Genomic DNA, 17216 nt, shown 5'->3' with positions numbered 1-17216 from the left:
TGGTAGGGAATACACTAAAATAGTAGTAGTTTATATTTCTGTGGAGCTGTATTTTATTTCCTATATTTCCCAGTTTTTAATAATAAATAAAATGATTTTTTTAGGTTGAACTTAGCAGTGAGCTATAAAGATTCCCTGCTACCTCTTAATCAGCCTCATCTTGGAAGTCAGAGTAAAAATTTGGATTTTCTGTTTACTGTCCCAAATACATGGGTGCACATGCGTGCACGTGCGCACACACACACGCATACACACATTTATACACTTAAAATTTCAAGCTGTGATAGACATTCTGGTTAGGTAAATTAAGCAACCCCCTAGCCCCATCTTCTATAATGGTCAATCAAGATACTGAATCAGTCCAGCTGGTTCTCACTTTCCTCTGACAACTGGTCTAAAGTTGAAACTCTTGGCTAGATGGGGCAAGAGTCTTGCAGGTTCTCTCATGGATATGCTGAGAGGCTATGGATACCTCTGGCTATGTCTAAACAGCTAAAGGAATATGAAAGTATAGAAAGGTGAATCCAGCTAGCAGCAAATGACATAGAATCAACTATGTTGTAGGTTTTGTGGGAGCAACTCATTCTGGCAGAGTGGTACAAACACTTCCTTTACGAATTATGAGGACTACCAAGAAACACTCCTGGTGGGTAACAGTGGGATTTGGGACTCATAATTGGAACCTGACATAAGATCTAATCAGTGTTCATATATTTTAACAAAATTCTTGTTTCTCATAATATGTCTTCAATGGACAAGTTGATATCCGTTCACTGGGTAATCAGTGTAGTTGTTTCTGGATATGGGCTTGACCCAATAGAAATGTAGTACTCCTAATTCAATCTTTAGAGAATTAGGAGTTTCTGACACATTTGGCCATTTCTCCAAACGGGTATTAACAGAGGGAATTCCCCTCCTCATCATGGTAATAACCCTTCAAAGCAGCATTAACTCCCTGCTGTATGCCCCCTTCCAGAGTCATACTGTCATATCTGTATTCCTCATAAAGCCATATAATCAGAGAAATTATGTTCGGGAGGCTGAGGCTGGAGGATTGAGCTCAGGAGTTCAAGACAAGCCTGGGCAACATGGTGAAATCCCATCTCTACAAAAATTAGCTGAGCGTGGTGGTGCATGCCTGTAGTTACAGCTGAGGTGGGAGGATTACTTCAACCCAGGAGGTCAAAGCTGTGATGAGCTGTAATTGTGCCACTATACTCCACTCTCCACTGCACTCTGGGTGACAGAGTGAAACTGTTTCAAAAAAAATTTTTTTTTAAATTTAAAAATAATTTTTTTAAATTAAAAACATTGCAAATAATTGCAAATAATTGCTAAATAGCTCAAAAACCGTGAACAGGACTAGAATCTGATAACCTAGAAGGGTGTGCTATACAGCAGTGGTCCCCAACCTTTTCGGCACCAGGGGCTAGTTTCTTGGAAGACAGTTTTTCCCTGGATCCAGGGGTGAGGGGATGGTTTCGGGATGATTCAAGTGCATTACATTTAGTGTGCACTTTATTCTATTATTATTACAGTGTAATATATAATGAAATAATTATACAACCCACCATAATGTAGAACCAGTGGGAGCCCTGAACTTGTTTTCCTCCAACTAGATGGTCCCATCTGGGGGTGATGGGAGACAGTGACAGACCTATCAGGCATTGATTCTCATAAGTGAGAGGTGACAGCATGCTGGCAGCCCTCGCTCGCTCTCTGTGCCTCCTCTGCCTGGGCTCCCACTTTGGCGGCACTTGAGGAGCCCTTCAGCCCACTGCTGCACTGTGGGAGCCCCTTCCTGGGCTGGCCAAGGCCGGAGCCGGCTCCCTCAGCCTAGGTATGGAGGGAGAGGCATGAGCGGGAACTGGGGCTGCGAGCCGCGCTTGCGGGCCAGCTGGAGTTCTGGGTGGGTGTGGGCTTGGCGGGCACCACACTTGGAGCGGCCAGCCAGCCCTGCCGGCCTGGGCAATGAGGGGCTTAGCACCCAGGCCAGCAGCTGCAGAGGGTGTGCTGGTTCCCCCAGCAGTGCTGGCCCACTGGCGCTGCACTGGATTTCTCACCGGGCCTTAGCTGCCTCCCCGCGGGGCAGGGCTTAGGACCTGCGGCCCCCGATGCCTGAGCCTCCCCCGCCTCCTTGGGCTCCTGTGTGGCCCGAGCCTCCCCCATGAGCACCACCCCCTGCTCCACAGGTGCCCAATCCCATCGACCACCCAAGGGCTGAGGAGTGCAGGCGCATGGCAGGGGACTGGCAGGCAGCTCCACCTGTGGCCCGGTGCGGGATCCACTGGGTGAAGCCAGCTGGGCTCCTGAGTCTGGTGGGGACTTGGAGAACCTTTATGTCTAGCTAAGGAATTGTAAATACACCAATCAGCACTCTGTATCTAGCTCAAGGTTTGTAAACACACCAATCAGCACCCTGTGTCTAGCTCAGGGTTTGTGAATGCACCAATTGACACTTTGTAGCTACTCTGGTGGGGACTTGGAGAACCTTTGTGTCCACACTCTGTATCTAGCTAATCTAGTGGGGAGGTGGAGAACTTTTGTGTCTAGCTCAGGATTGTAAACACACCAATCAGCACCCTGTCAAAACGGACCAATCAGCTCTCTGTAAAACAGACCAATCGGCTCTCTGTAAAATGAACCAATCAGCAGGATGTGGGTGGGGCCAGAGAAGAGAATAAAAGGCTGCCTGAGCGACCAGTGGCAACTGGCTCGGGTCCCCCTCTGCCCTGTGGAAGCTTTGTTCTTTTGCTCTTTGCAATAAATCTTGCTGCTGCTCACTTTTTGGGTCCACGCTGCCTTTATGAGCCGTAACACTCACCGTGAAGGTCTGCAGCTTCACTCCTGAGCCAGCAAGACCACGAACCCACCAGAAGGAAGAAACTCCGAACACATCCAAACATCAGAAGGAACAAACTCCAGACACGCCACCTTTGAGAACTGTAACACTCACCGCGAGGGTCCGTGGCTTCATTCTTGAAGTCAGTGAGACCAAGAACCCACCAGTACGGACACATAAGGAGTGTGCAATGTACATCCCTCACATGCACAGTTCACAGTAGGGTTTGCCCTACTAATGCCACCACTGATCCGACAGGAGGAGGCGCTTGGGTGGTAATATGAGCAGTGGGGAGCAGCTGTAAATACAGATGAAGCTTTGCTCACTTGCCCACAGCTCATCTCCTGCTGTGAGGCCCAGTTCTTAACAGGCCACAAGCCAGTTACCAGTACTAGTACCAGCCTGTGGTCCGGGGTTTAGGGAACCCTGCTATAGAGGATACATAGGATATTTTGTCAATTTAATCCTCAATCCAATCCAATCAGGGAGGTGTTTTTCTTTCCATATATAGGTAATGATATAACTGAGGCTTGGAGTAAATAACTTGCCGCAGACCTTTCTTAACAAGTGGAAAGAGTTGGTACTTAAACACGGTTTATTTCCACTCCTTAATCTAGTCTTAGTTACTCACAACAGATATATAAAAGGTACTGTGTAGATAAAGATGAGGAAACAAACCAAAATAAAGAAGTTATCTGTAATGAGGCCAAGTAAAAACGGTTTCTATATTAAATACCCCTACTTTCTAAAAACTGAGTGATTTTCTTGAATGACAGGATTATATGTAGAACATTACGCTTACTCCAGGGAATTTCATGCAAAGTGAGCCATGGGGACACTGGTTTTCTACGGTTACTTCACTCACCACTTATGCTGCTTGACCTCAGAGAAGACAGAATAGCTGCAGAGTGTTCCTGAAATGAGGATTGTTCCTGCTGGATCACGAAGTCCAAGCTGATGGTACACCTGCCACTCACAGGTGAAGTACCCGAACTGCTAATTTCTCAAGAGACTTCGTGTTACAACTTTGGAAAGGGGGAGTTCTGACCCAAACTTTGAATATGTTTGATTTCAGAAGATAAGAATCAAACTGTATGTTGCAATTTCTCATAAAACATTAAAGGGGTAACTTAGTGGTCCACGAAAATTTTAGTGATGTCCATGTAATTGCGATGTTATCTTACTAAATAACAAATGGCCTTCATTGTAACATGAAAATCCATGCCACTTCTCATTTGTGCCTAAAAGTTATCAAAAGGCTTTCATTTGATAATATTTTTATACTGTTGGATTTCAAAAAGCAGTGGTACAAGCCGAATGGAGTTAGCTTTTATACTAAACTTCTCATTTTACCAATAAACAGTTTAAGCATTGATGTGTAAGTAACAGGGTCGGGGTCAGACAACTGTAGTGACCAAGCCAGGACTGAGTTCCGGCCCTTGGAATCTCACTTCTGCTTTCTTTGAGCCCGGGGCTGTTTATGTTTAATTGATTGGAGTCCAGTGTGTCTGATGTAGAATGGGGGCTCTAAGAATGGTAACACTTACCTGATAATTACCTATTCCAAGTGTTTTTCCTATATTAACAATTTTAAACCTCACAGCAATCTATGAGGAAGAAACATTTGATATTACCCCATTTAAGATAGGGGAGCTAAAGCACAGGATATTACCATGCCTAACACCATGAACAAAAGATTTGGAGTTGGGCAGACTGCTCCAGAATCCATGCTGTGGTCAGCCACTGTACAATCCTGCCAGCAACTGGGAGAATTGAGATGTGGGAAGTGAAAGAAAGTGGGAAAGACGGAAGGTAAAAAAGGAAAAAAGGGAAAGGAAAAAAGAATTTTTAAAAGTAGAGGGCAGTAAAGAAAGAAGGAAAACAAAGCTAGAAAATGTGAAGAAAAATCTTATATTTGTATTTTGAATATTGATAGACATTTTCTAGTTTTGCATCATAAATTCCCAACAACGTATCTTGTATCTTTTATTTTTTTCATATACTTGCCTTTTCCTTCCCCTCCTCCACAAGGTAAGGTAGTGAAGCCTGTTTTTAATGACTTGATCTACTTGAACTGAGTGTGTTGAGAAATGTTTGGTTATGGACTTTGTGGCCTGTTGATTGGGGAATTAACATGAATAGTTGATTTCACAAAGACAAGATACATTTTAGAACCAGGTAAGGTTAATACTTGAAGTACTGTGATTTTGAATCCCCTCAACCTATGTTTTGCTTTAGATACTTGAAGCCAAATCATAAGGTTGGGTTTTAAAAAATATTGAGATGCAATTGACATACAAAAAAACTGCATGTATTTAAAGTGTACAATTTAATAAATTTTGACGTGTACACCCACGAAACCATGACCACAGTTAAGGTAACAAACATTTTCATCACTTCAAATGTTTCTTCATTCCCCTTGGTAATCTCTCCCTCTTGCGTCTCTCTCTGCACCCCCATTCCAAATAACCACTGATCTGCTTTCTGTCATTATAGATTACATTTTCTAGTATTTTATATAAGTAGAATTATGTGTTATATACCCTTTTGTCTGACTTCTTTCCCTCAGCATAATTATTTTGGGATTCATCCATGTAGTAACATGTACTAATAGTTCATTTCTTTTCATTTCTGAGTAGTATTTTATAACAGAAATATACCATAGTTTGCTTCTCCACTCATCTATTGATAGACATTTGGCCTGTTTCCAGTATTTGATTATAACAAACAAATCATCTGTGAAAATTCATATAAATGTCTTTGAATGTACATATACTTTCATTTCCCTTGGATAAATACCCAGGAGTAGGAAGTATGGTAGATGTATATCTACCATTATAAAAAATGGTCAAACTGTTTTCCAAAGTGGTTTTACCATTTTACATTCTCAGCAACAGTGTCTGAGAGTTCTGCTTGCTTGACTTTCTTAACAACACTTGGTAAGGTCAGTCTTTTTAATTTTAGCTACTGCACTAGGCATGTGGTATATCTGACAGGGGGTTTAATTTGTATTTCTCTAATGACAAATGATGTTGAGCATTTTTTGGTGCATTTATTTGTCATCTGTATATCTTTTTTGGTGAAGTATCTATTCACATATTTTGCCCATTATTTAAGTTGAGACATTTTGGGTTTTGTATATAGTTTGAAGTATGGCTTGAACTTCATTTGTTATGTTATTTGGATATCTAATTATTTCAGCATTTACGTTTACAAACTTGCAATCTATCTAATACTCTATAACATATCTAATGAAGTTTTGCCTCCAAATCTGTTGAAAAGACTATTGTTTCTCCATAGACTTGCCTTTGTACCTTTCTCAAAATCAGCTTTCCATATATGCATGGGTCTGTTTCTGGGCTATTTTGTTCCACTGATCTCTTTATTGATCTCAACACCAATACCACACCATGTTGATTAATGTAGTTTTATAGATTTGAAACCAGGTAGTGTTACTCCTCCAACTTTGTTTTTGTTTTGTTTTGACTGCTCTAGGTTATTTGCATTTCCATATGAATTTTAGAATTAGTTTTTTAAATTTCCATCAAGAAAAAAGTGGCTGTGATTTTTGATTGCGATTACATTGATCAATTTCAATTGACGTCACTTTTAAGTCTTTCAACCCATGAATATAGTATACCTCTTAATTTATTTAGGTCTTTAGTTCCTTTCAGCAATATTTTGCAGTTTTCAATATACAGGTCTTTCACATTTTTGTCAAACTTATTCCTAAGTATTTCATATTTTGGTGATATTATATATTATATTTTCAATTTCTGATTTTTTATTGTATATAGAAATGCAATTGTGTACACTGATCTTGCATCCTGCGGCCTCTTTAAACTCACTTATTATTTCTGGTAGCGTTTTTATAGATTCCATTAGATTTTCTACTACTGTGATTGTATCAGTTGTGAATAAAGACAGTTTTACTTCTTTCTTTCTAATCTGAAGGTTTTGTTTTGTTTTTGCCTTGTTGTACAGGCTAGAATTTTCAATACACCATTGAATAGAAGAGGGCAAACGTTCTTATTTTATTTCTGATCTGAGGGGAAAGCATGCCATTTTTTACCATTGATCACAATGTTACCTGTAGGTTTTTTTGGAGATACCCTTTTTCTGGTTGAGAAGCTCTCTTTTGTTCTTATTTTGCTGAGTTTTTTTTATGGAATTAATACTGAATTTTGTCAAACTTGTGTTCATTGAGATGATCATATGGTTTTACTGTTTTAGTTTATATGATGAATTATATTTGATTGAATTTTAAAATATTAAGACAGCCTTGCATTCCTGGGATAAAATTAACTTAGTCCTAATGTATTATTCTTTTTATTGTATCAGTGGATTTGCTAAAATTTTATTTTAAATTTTTGCATGAATATTTACAATGGATATTGGTTTGTAGTTTTCTTGTAAAGTCTTTTTCTGGTTTTGGTATCAGAGTAATCCTGGCTTCAGAGAATGAGTTGAAAAGTACCCCCGCTTCTTCATTTTCCTTGAAAACTTTATGTAGAATTGATATCGTTTCTCCCTTAAATATTTAGTGGAATTCACTTGTGAACCCATCTGAACCTGGAGTTTTCTTTGTTGGGGGAAGTTTTCAAGTACAATTTCAACTTCAGTTCTTTTAAGAGATACAGGGCTATTTAGATTATCTTTCTTCTGGAGTGATCTTTAGTAGTTTGTATCTTTCAAAGAATTTATCTATTTTTCTATTTCATTTAAGTTATCAAATTTATTGGCACAAATTTAATAATATTCCCTTATTCTTTTATTATCTATAAAATCTGTAGTGATGCCACCTCTCTCATTCTTGATATTCGTAATTTATGTTTCCCTATTTCCTGTTTTGTATATGTTTCTTCCTACAAAAACCCTACAGGTAACATTATAACCAATGGCTGGAAGTTTATCAATGTTGTTGAGCTTCTCAAATTAACAGCTTTTGGTTTCATTGATTTTTCTCTTTTTCTATTTTCTATTTCATTGATTTCCACTCTCAACTTTATCATTTTCTTCCTTCTCTTTACTTTGGGTTTTATTTACGCTTCTAATTTCTTAAGGTGGGAGCTGAAGTCATTGATATAAGACTTTACTTCTTTTCTCTTTTTTTTAAAATTATACTTTAAGTTCTGGGATACATGTGCAGAACATGCAGGTTTGTTACATAGGTATACACATGCCATGGTGGTTTGCTACACCCATCAACCCATCATCTACATTAGGTATTTCTCCTAATGCTATCCCTCCCCTAGTCCACTTCCTTTCTACTATAAGCATTTAGTGCTATAAATTTCTAAGTACCACTTTAGCAGTATCCTACAAATTTTAATATGTTATATTTTCATGTTCATTCAATGAAAAATAATTTCTAATTTCCATTTTGCTTTTTTTTCATTCATGGGTTATTTAAAAGTCTTTAGTTTCAGGTTTTTTTTTTTTTTCAGGTATCTTTCTGTAATTGATTTCTAATTTAATGCCATCACGGTCAGCAGTTTGTATGACCTGAATCTGTTCAAACTTGTTGAGACTTGTTCTGTGGCCCAGAATATGTTCTATTTTGATAAACATTCCATGTACACTGAAACAGCATGCATATCCTTTAAAGGTGAATTACATCAAGTGTCTTTCAAGCCCTCTATCTGCTTTGGTCTCCTCATAGCCTCAGCTCTGTCTCTCCTCAGCACGAGGAGATTTCTGGACTCCTTTTGTGTTCCTGCTCCGTACACAGACCTGGATGCTCTCTCAAAGCAATAAGCTGGGGCAATAAGAAGGTTCATCTTGTTTGTTACCCATCTCTCAGGGGTCGCTGTACTTTCTTGCTGTCCAATGTCTTGAAAACCATTCTTTTTATATTGTGTCCCTGTTTTAGATTTTGAAAGCCAGAAGTTGTAACTTTTGAAAGTTGTAACTTTGTAGCATTGTAATATTTTAAAAATCTGCTCCTCACCACACTTTCTAGTCCTATAAATCATTATTTTATATATTAAAAAAAACTCAAAAGTATTACATTTCTTTTTAAAACAAGTTTTTATAATGTTTCAAATGCTTCCACTCGATAAAATAAAGCAAATTGACATACTTGTACTATGGGATTACTTATTAAATTGGACTTTGATTAGAGCTCTGAGACGATTTTTTATTTGTCCATTTTTCAATAGTAAACTTGTGCTTTGACAAATAAAATTGCATGTTGAGAGTTAAATTATACTTTTCCTCCTTCTTGAATACTTTATATTTATACAACCCACCTAATTTAAAATTGGGAAACCTAATTGGGAAAATAATCTGCTGAAAATCGCATGTGGAAATGCCATTGGAAATTATTAATACCACATAACTGTGGCATTAATAGCTAAGCCCTAATTGGACTGCCACTCTCAGACAGACTGGCCCCACCATATAGAGTGTGGAATTCATCTGGAGCCCAACATTGACTGTCCTGATCTTTAAAACACCCCAGATATAACGATAGTGACTTCCCAGCCAAGCCACTAATTCATTTATGTATTTTGTCTCTTTGTTTGAAATGCATTTTATTTCCCTTGTGTTCTTCAGTCCTCAGAGCTCAATGTACTTTGCAATTGTAATTAATCAAACATTTATTGAGCTAAAATTATGGGGACTATCCAGAGGCTGATCCAAATTTCAGGGACCCTGAAGCTTACACAGTTTGGAGAATCTTTAAGAAAAAGAATACAAAATTACAAACACAAAATTAAGTATGAAAGTGACTGTTTATTTAGGATGCAAAAGACAGCATGACAAATTATAAAATTTTAAAAGCTGACAAATACTACAATTATCACATCCAGAAAAATAACATTTTATTATTATTTATTAACTGCATAGTACATCTAGAATACTTTCTTTTACATACTCTTTGTTCGCTTCATCATATGGCATTAATTTTTAATGTCATTTTCTATTGAAAGGATAGAGGATGAAATATTGTTTTTTCCACTAACAAAATTAATTGACATTTTTCTTTCTTATTATGGGTCATTTAGAAAAGCTCCTCTCAGCTTCACTTCTTGCTAGTAATGGCATGTAGCAACTGCCTCAGCAGCCCTTCTTCCCAGGGTGAGCCCTCCAAGAACTCCAGCCCTTCGAGCCCATTAAGCTGGGTGCAGATGGCTGTGCTGCAGCCCCTGAGCCAGCTCTGCCCAGCCTCTGCACCTCCCATTCCTATCCCCATCTCACCTCCAGTTGTGGGTGGGTCCCAGTAAGAGCTTTAGTCATTGTGGGCTCTGAGCAGGGAACCAAACAAGCCCCTTTTTATATCCTTCTCCTTGGGGGTCAAAGTCAGGGTCTGAAGCTCAATGCAGGCCCCCAGAAACAAGCTGTAACTGGAGCCAGCTGATGTGGAGGTTGGAAATTGCCTTCTGACCATCCCCAGAGCCATATCTGCCATGGCTCTCTCAAACCACTTTCCTGAGGCTGCAGCTGTTTTTATGTGGGGCAGGGAGGCAAAGAACAGGAGACTGGGTGGGCACATATCCATGCAAATAAAGTCCTGTGAGTAAAAGCAGACTAACAGCAATATTTTCCCATCTTCTTCCACAATGCCTACAGTATAAAGGCTGACGTTCTCAGCAGGCCTTTTGTGTATCCCATGCTCCCACCCACCCTGCCTTTCCAGCAGATCTCCATCATCCCCGACTGCACACACACACACTGTCTACATTCCAGGCACATGGGATTGAGTGCTGCTTAAAACCCACCTGGCACTCTTCTGCCCTTTGCTTGGTTTTTATTCTGCCTTTGGGGCCACCTTCCCCCATGCCCACTCATGGAAATCTCCCTTCCCACTCAAGGCCTGGCCCAAGGGATGGAAGTTTTGCCACAAAACCTTCTGATCCACATAGCCAGTTGTGCTCTCACCCACCTCAAAGCCCTGGAGCACTTTTTTGCGTCTTCGTTTAGTTTGACCTACCCTAAGGTCTTCAATAAGGTGAGGACAAGGACCTCGTATTATTTATCTTTGTATCTCCTGCCTGGCAGCCTGTGCTCAATTAACATTTGTTTAACCAAATTAAACAACTCAAGAAGAAGAAAAACATTTCACGTGTTCTTAAGTTTCCTTTAAAAAAAAAAACTAAAAGTAATTTCTACCCTCAGATATGATGTGACAAGGAGAGAGTGGAGAAATAGGGAGAGGAGGATTAGGGAGCAGGGAGAGTGGAGGGGAGGGTGGGGGCAGGAAGTGGGGAAGCCTAGCAGATCAGGCACAAGAGACAGTGTATTAGTCCGTTTACATGCTGCTGATAAAGACATACCCGACGCTAGATAATTTATAAAGAAAAAGAAGTTTAATGGACTCACAGTTCCATGTGGCTGGCAGGGCCTCACAGTCATGGCAGAAGGTGGAAGGCAAAAGTCACGTCTTACCTGGTGGCAGGCAAGAGAGAATGAGAGCCAAGCGAAAGGGGTTTTGCCTTATAAAACCATGAGATCTTGTGAGACTTACTCACTACCATGAGAACAGTAAGGGGGAAACCTCCCCCATGATTCAATTACCTCCCACTAGGTCCCGCCCACAACATGTGGGAATTATGGGAGCTATAATTCCAGATGAGATTTGGGTGGGGACACAGCCAAGCCATATCAGACAATGGGTCTATGACAATGCCAGCGCCAGCCTTAGACCAAATTCATGACACTCTTTTACTCCCCACAAAAACATTACAGATCTGTGTACATTCTACTTTATTTTTTACTGTTACACCCTTCATTCGATGGAGTACAGACCACATATGAAGGTTAATCATTGTATCGTTTCTATGACCCAGTTGCTTGCTTTTGTCTTGAAATTATAATTCTTATCCCATTTCTAGGCTTCAGTTCCCAGGCTGTTGTTTTAATAATAAAGTAACTTCTGCAACACCTCAGTATGAAACTTAAAAATTATTTAGTACAGTCACAGAGGATCATTCTTAACAACCTGTTAAGAGTATTGGAAAAGTAAAAGATGACTGATGATGTTTATTGCTTTAGAGATCCAGTCCATATAGTGAAAGCACATATATTATGTTTATAACATGTTAAAAGTTTTCTTTTAATTGTAAAAAACTGGCTTTACATGAATTTTTATTAAACATTTAATTTTTCAAACTGTTACCACATCCAGTATTTCAGTGAAACCTTTTTACTCACTAAGATAGTTTAAGAAAATGATATCACCATCATTTATTTGACCATGGACAAAAGTGGTACAAAGGTTAGATTTGCTGAAGGTCACACACTTTGTTCCTAAGACAGTGAAGACTAAGCCCAGGTGACTGACTTCCAGCTCTGGCCTGCACAGCAAGGAAATAACCACATTCAGAGCCATACAATGTCTTAAATTATTTAAAATGTAATGTCCTTAGGGACTTCTTGATTGTTTCCTTTTCCTTTGTTGTCATTTTTCTAAAAAGTGCTTAAGGCAGCTAAAAAAGATAGACTTCTAAAAAAAAAAAAAGACTTCTTGAAATTTGTTTAATTGGCCAAGAATATTTGTTTAATTGGCCAAGAACATTTAAGTGTCTCCCATAGGAAGGGAAAATGGTTCATTGGAAAGGAAAACAGTAATTTAAGATGGGCCTTGGATAGGAAGTTTGGTTTCTAAATGAGATAATTCATGGGAATGGCCTAGTAAGGTGCCCTGTACTACTTAAGGAACCCTTATTTGCACATGATGCTGGCCATTTCTCCACAAGAGAGTTGCTCATAGTCATACTTTGTTTCTTTTTTTTTTTTTTTTTTTTTTGAGATGGGCTCTTGCCATGTTGCCTAGGCTAGAGTGCAGTGGCCATTCACAGATGCAGTCATAGCTCACTGCAGCCTTGAACTCCTGGGCTCAGGTGATCCTCCCACCTCAGCCTCCCAAGTAGCTGAAACTACAGGTCCCTTTCCCACCTCCCAGCCTCCCCCACCAGTGCTTTGTCTCCTTTTTTATTTTGATGTAATGATGTGAATTTTCACTTCTACAGAACTGTAATTTACATTTCATAAAGTAGTTGCAATTATGATCTACCTAACTGTCACAAATCCCCTCCTGCAAACGAACTCTTCCATTTGTCTCCCTGAACTGGCCAGAGAAATCTGTGGGTGAGAGGCAAGTTTATCTGGGTTTTCCTACATTCACTCAACTAAGTATTAGTGACTATTATTAACACCTGGCTTCTTTACAAAGAGAAGAAATTACTGGAGGTGCAGAAGCAATAGCTGCACATCCTCATTTGACCTCCCTTCTCAGTTTCAAGGCTGAGCATGCTTCCTGAGCAGACGCCTTCCTCGGGATGCCCGGAGCCCATGAGGAATGCAGTGACCTAACGCTCCCAGAACACAATAATGAGACCCCAACTTAAGTTTCTTGCCCAAGGAAGGAGCCCATAAATTGAGTCAGGTCTCAAGAGAATCATACAACAAAGCAGATTGTGCACAACAATACCCCTGCCTATGACTCAGCCTCAGTCTTCTAAAAAAGAAAAAAAAGTGAGTGCTCTCTCTCTCTCTCACTGGTTTACCTGTCCCTAAAACCCATTCATAGAAAGAGTGCCTCATTTTCTTTTTACATTAACTTTTTTGAGGTATAAATTACATACAGTAAAATGCACAAATTTTAATTGTACAGTTTGATGGGTTTTGACAAATTTTCACACCAGTGTAACCTCTACCACAACCAACATATAGAGCATGAACATCACTCCAAAAACTTCCCTTGGCTTCCTTCCCCTCACTCCCCCACCTACCTGCACCCCAGCCTCAGGCAACCACACATCTGCTTTCTGTCACTATAGATTAATTTTTTTACAATACCATATTAATGGAATCATAGAATGTGCACTGTTTTAAGTCCGTCTTCATTTGCTGAACATTTTTGAGATTCATCTATGATATTGTATATATCAATAGTTCATTCCATTTTGTTGCTCGGTAGAATTGCATAGCTTGAATATGCCATAATTTGATTATAAATTCACCTGTTTGGGGTTGTTTACAGTTTGACATTATTATGAATAAAGCTGAAATAAACATTCACATACAGGCTGGGCACAGTGGCTCGTGCCTGTAATCCCAGCACTTTGGGAGGCCGAGGCAGGCAGATCACCTGACATCAGGAGTTCAAGACCAGCCTGGCCAACATGGTGAAACCCCGTTTCTACAAAAATATCAAAATTAGCTGGGCATGATGGTGGGTTCCTGTAATCCCAGCTACTCAGGAGGCTGAGGCGGGAGAATTGCTTGAACCCAGGAGGTGGAGGTTGCAGTGAGCCAAGATCGCACCACTGCATTCCAGCCTGTGCAAAAGAGCGAGACTCCATCTCAAAAAATTTTTTTTAAAAAATCACATATAATTCTTTCAGCAGACATGTTTTTATTTTGGGTCGGGGGCGGGGGAGGGGAGACATAAAAACCCCAAAGTGGCATTGTTGTGTCACACGGTAAGTATACATTAGCTTTATAATAAACTGCCAAACTGCTGTACCATTTTACATTCCCATTGAAAATATATGAGAGTTTCAGTTGCTCCATGTTCTCGTCAACACTTGCTATGGTCAGTCTTAGTCTTTAATTTTAGCCATTCTAACAGACATGCAGTAGTATCTCACTGTGGTTTATTCATACTTCCCTGACCAGTGATGTCAAGCATCCTTTCATGTGCTCATTTGGCTTCAGTGACACCAAATTTGATAATTCTACAGCCAAAAGCACCCTTGTTAGTTACTAGTAGATTTTTACTTTCTCTTTCTTGCCTTAACACTGGCAGTACATAAACTAGTGAAAAGTAGCTCTCCTTTCCTTCCCATCCCACGGTGAGATCATCAAAACAGACCTTCAGAAACCCCCTCTATAGAAAGTCAAGCAGACTTGACTAGATTGAGCATGTGGTCTCAGAACATTGTTGGTGGAAGGGGGATGAAAGTCATGTGTCCTTCTTCCTCTCTTGCTCTGCTATACTTAAAGAAACTCCTAGTGATACAATCCTAGCAATCAGTCATGAGTTCTCTGACCTTTCACAACACCATCTATGTTTCTTACATTGTTATCCAATTCTATATTTTTTGAATTGTTATCTACTCCATATGGGCACATATTCATTCTCTGCATAGATTAAAAGACTACATCTGATCTTGCTTCTGTGTTTTCATAGGGCTCAATAAATCTTTTAATGTTGAATTGAATTTGCAATATTCACTATATAATTAAGAGAGAGAAAATTTGAGATCAAATTTACTCTAGATTTCAGATCAGTCATTTCATGGGAATCCAAACTTTCCCTGTCCAGGAATTCATGAGATTCCTCCCCCAACCTCCTGCTCTTGTTGACAATGTAAAACAAACCACAGTTAGCCTGGGAATTATCTTTACGGAATATATCAGCATATTGTTTTGAGTTTTTGCACTGCATGTATTAATCAACCAAGAACACATGTCTTGGTTCACTAAAAATTTGCAGAAAGCCAGACATCCCATCAAAAGAATCTGTTGATGTTTATCCCCCCAGCTAGCTTTTCCTATTTTGTAACTACAAAGAATATTAGTGTTTCTTTACTTTTCAGAATCATCTACTCAGAAAGACTTCTAGCAGTGTCCTCGACAGGAAGTCACCACTGTGCTGAGGCAAGGCAGTGGGTCTTTAGGAGGTCAGGTTTCTTCCCACCCTGTGACTGCTCTGCCTGTAGATGTGTCAGCTCTTACCCCACTTCTGCTGAGAGGAGCATCCTTCAGCCATGACACTAAACTTGTGTGAGGGTGATCCAGAGAGGCTGGGCCCAGGCCACATAGGCTCACCCTCTACCACTATCTTGGACATATTAGGTTCCTCCATGATGGGGAGATCAGGAGGGCTAGGGGAGCCTAGTTATAGTTGCTTTATTGGAACTGTCTGGCATAGAGGAAGACATTTAGAGGGCTATAAAGATCAGACTTTTTCAGAGGCAAACAGGTGAACTTCCAGTGACTTATTCTTAGTTAACCAACCTTCAACCAACTGATAAGATAAACAGTATCCCTAATGCTGATCCTAAAGCATTCGAGATCCTGAAGTATCTTCAGCATTATCAAAAAGGATTAAATCATATGTGGTAAACAATGATATTTTAATTTTAAAAAATTTATTATAATCCTCTAAACCCATGCTCTCCAAACTTTCTTATTTTATGCTTGAATCAGTTTTAAAAATTGGCATCCCCTAATATATTTATATTTATGTATTTATAAGTTATACATATTAATACCCTACTAAAATGTTCATGATAAAACATATACAAATATAAAATATTTTAAAGAGCAAGGATGTTTTCTTGATTTTAAAATTTCCTAAAGTAGAAATAAAGGAATACTGTGTCATTATTTTAAAAAAAGCTTTTTATCTGAGCTCATCATGCCTATTAACAAAGTATTTAGAAGCATTTATGCTGAAGTAAGGACGGGAAAAATGACACTGTCACTACTATTATTGAATATTGTTCTAGAGATACTACCTCTAATTAGAAAAGACAAATTAGAATATTTGAAAGTAATACATTAACAGAGTATGGTAAGTATCATTTATGTTGGCAAATAAACTCACATGTGTGAAAAACCTGAAAGAACTAACTACAAAACATTCTTCAACAATAAAAGAATAAATATATAGAAATCAATAGCCATGACAAATACAGATGACAGCCAGTTAGAAGGTGTACTGGAAGGTAATGCCTCATTTACCCTAACAGTAAAACAAGATCAAATATCTAGGAATAAATATAAGAATCATGTCTGATAGGCAAGCAGAAATTGAAGGAACCCCAAAGGTTTGAACAAATAAAAAGACACACTATATTTTGATTAGGAAGACAGCATCCTAAAATTATCCAATATCCTTCAATTAATCTACAAATTTGATATAATTCCAATACAAATACCAACAAGATTCTTTTTATGTTCTAAGGTTCAAATGGAAAATCAAAGAAGTAAGAGTAGTTGTGAAAATACTGAAAAAGTCAAGCAATGAGGGGCAACAATACCTACCAGATAAGAAAAAATACATAAAGCTATCATACTCAAAGAAATATCATGAATGAATAGACAAATCGGTGAAATAGAATATAAAGTCCATAAATACATCCTAATACACATAAAAATGTGTATGATAAAAGGGGCATGTAAAATGAGTTATTCAATAAATGAGTCCCCGGAAGATAAGGAGGGTGGGAAACAGATGGAATAGGCTATGAATTATTAAGCAACTGGTTTATATCTACTTTAACCAGCAAGATGCAGGAGCACCTTCAACTCAGTTTTCTCATAGCACCATGTTGTCCACAGATCCACTTAGAAGCAATAATTCTGTCTTTCCCAATGTTATATTCCAAGCATTCACAACTGTATCTGGACACAGAAA

General features: G+C 39.0%; 1 protein-coding gene across 5 annotated transcripts in view; it reads left to right on the top strand.

Moving 5' to 3' along the window:
- The window catches only part of RMDN2 (regulator of microtubule dynamics 2), a 139783-nt gene that overhangs the window by 89067 nt on the left and 33500 nt on the right, over nucleotides 1-17216 (top strand). For 3 of the 5 annotated variants that reach the window (XM_063648806.1, XM_054475346.2, XM_054475343.2), the window contains one exon: nucleotides 3619-7590. The exons of 1 other annotated variant lie outside the window; for it this stretch is intronic. The gene's annotated coding sequence lies outside the window, so the exon portion shown is untranslated. Of the gene's footprint in view, nucleotides 1-564; nucleotides 768-3618; nucleotides 7591-17216 lie in introns of those variants that run through there. One more of the 5 variants, XM_063648805.1, reaches the window with a different exon arrangement.

The sequence above is a fragment of the Pongo pygmaeus genome, chromosome 12 (assembly GCF_028885625.2).
Source record: "Pongo pygmaeus isolate AG05252 chromosome 12, NHGRI_mPonPyg2-v2.0_pri, whole genome shotgun sequence".
Taxonomy (NCBI): domain Eukaryota; kingdom Metazoa; phylum Chordata; class Mammalia; order Primates; family Hominidae; genus Pongo; species Pongo pygmaeus.
This window is presented reverse-complemented; position numbering and strand designations above follow the sequence as displayed.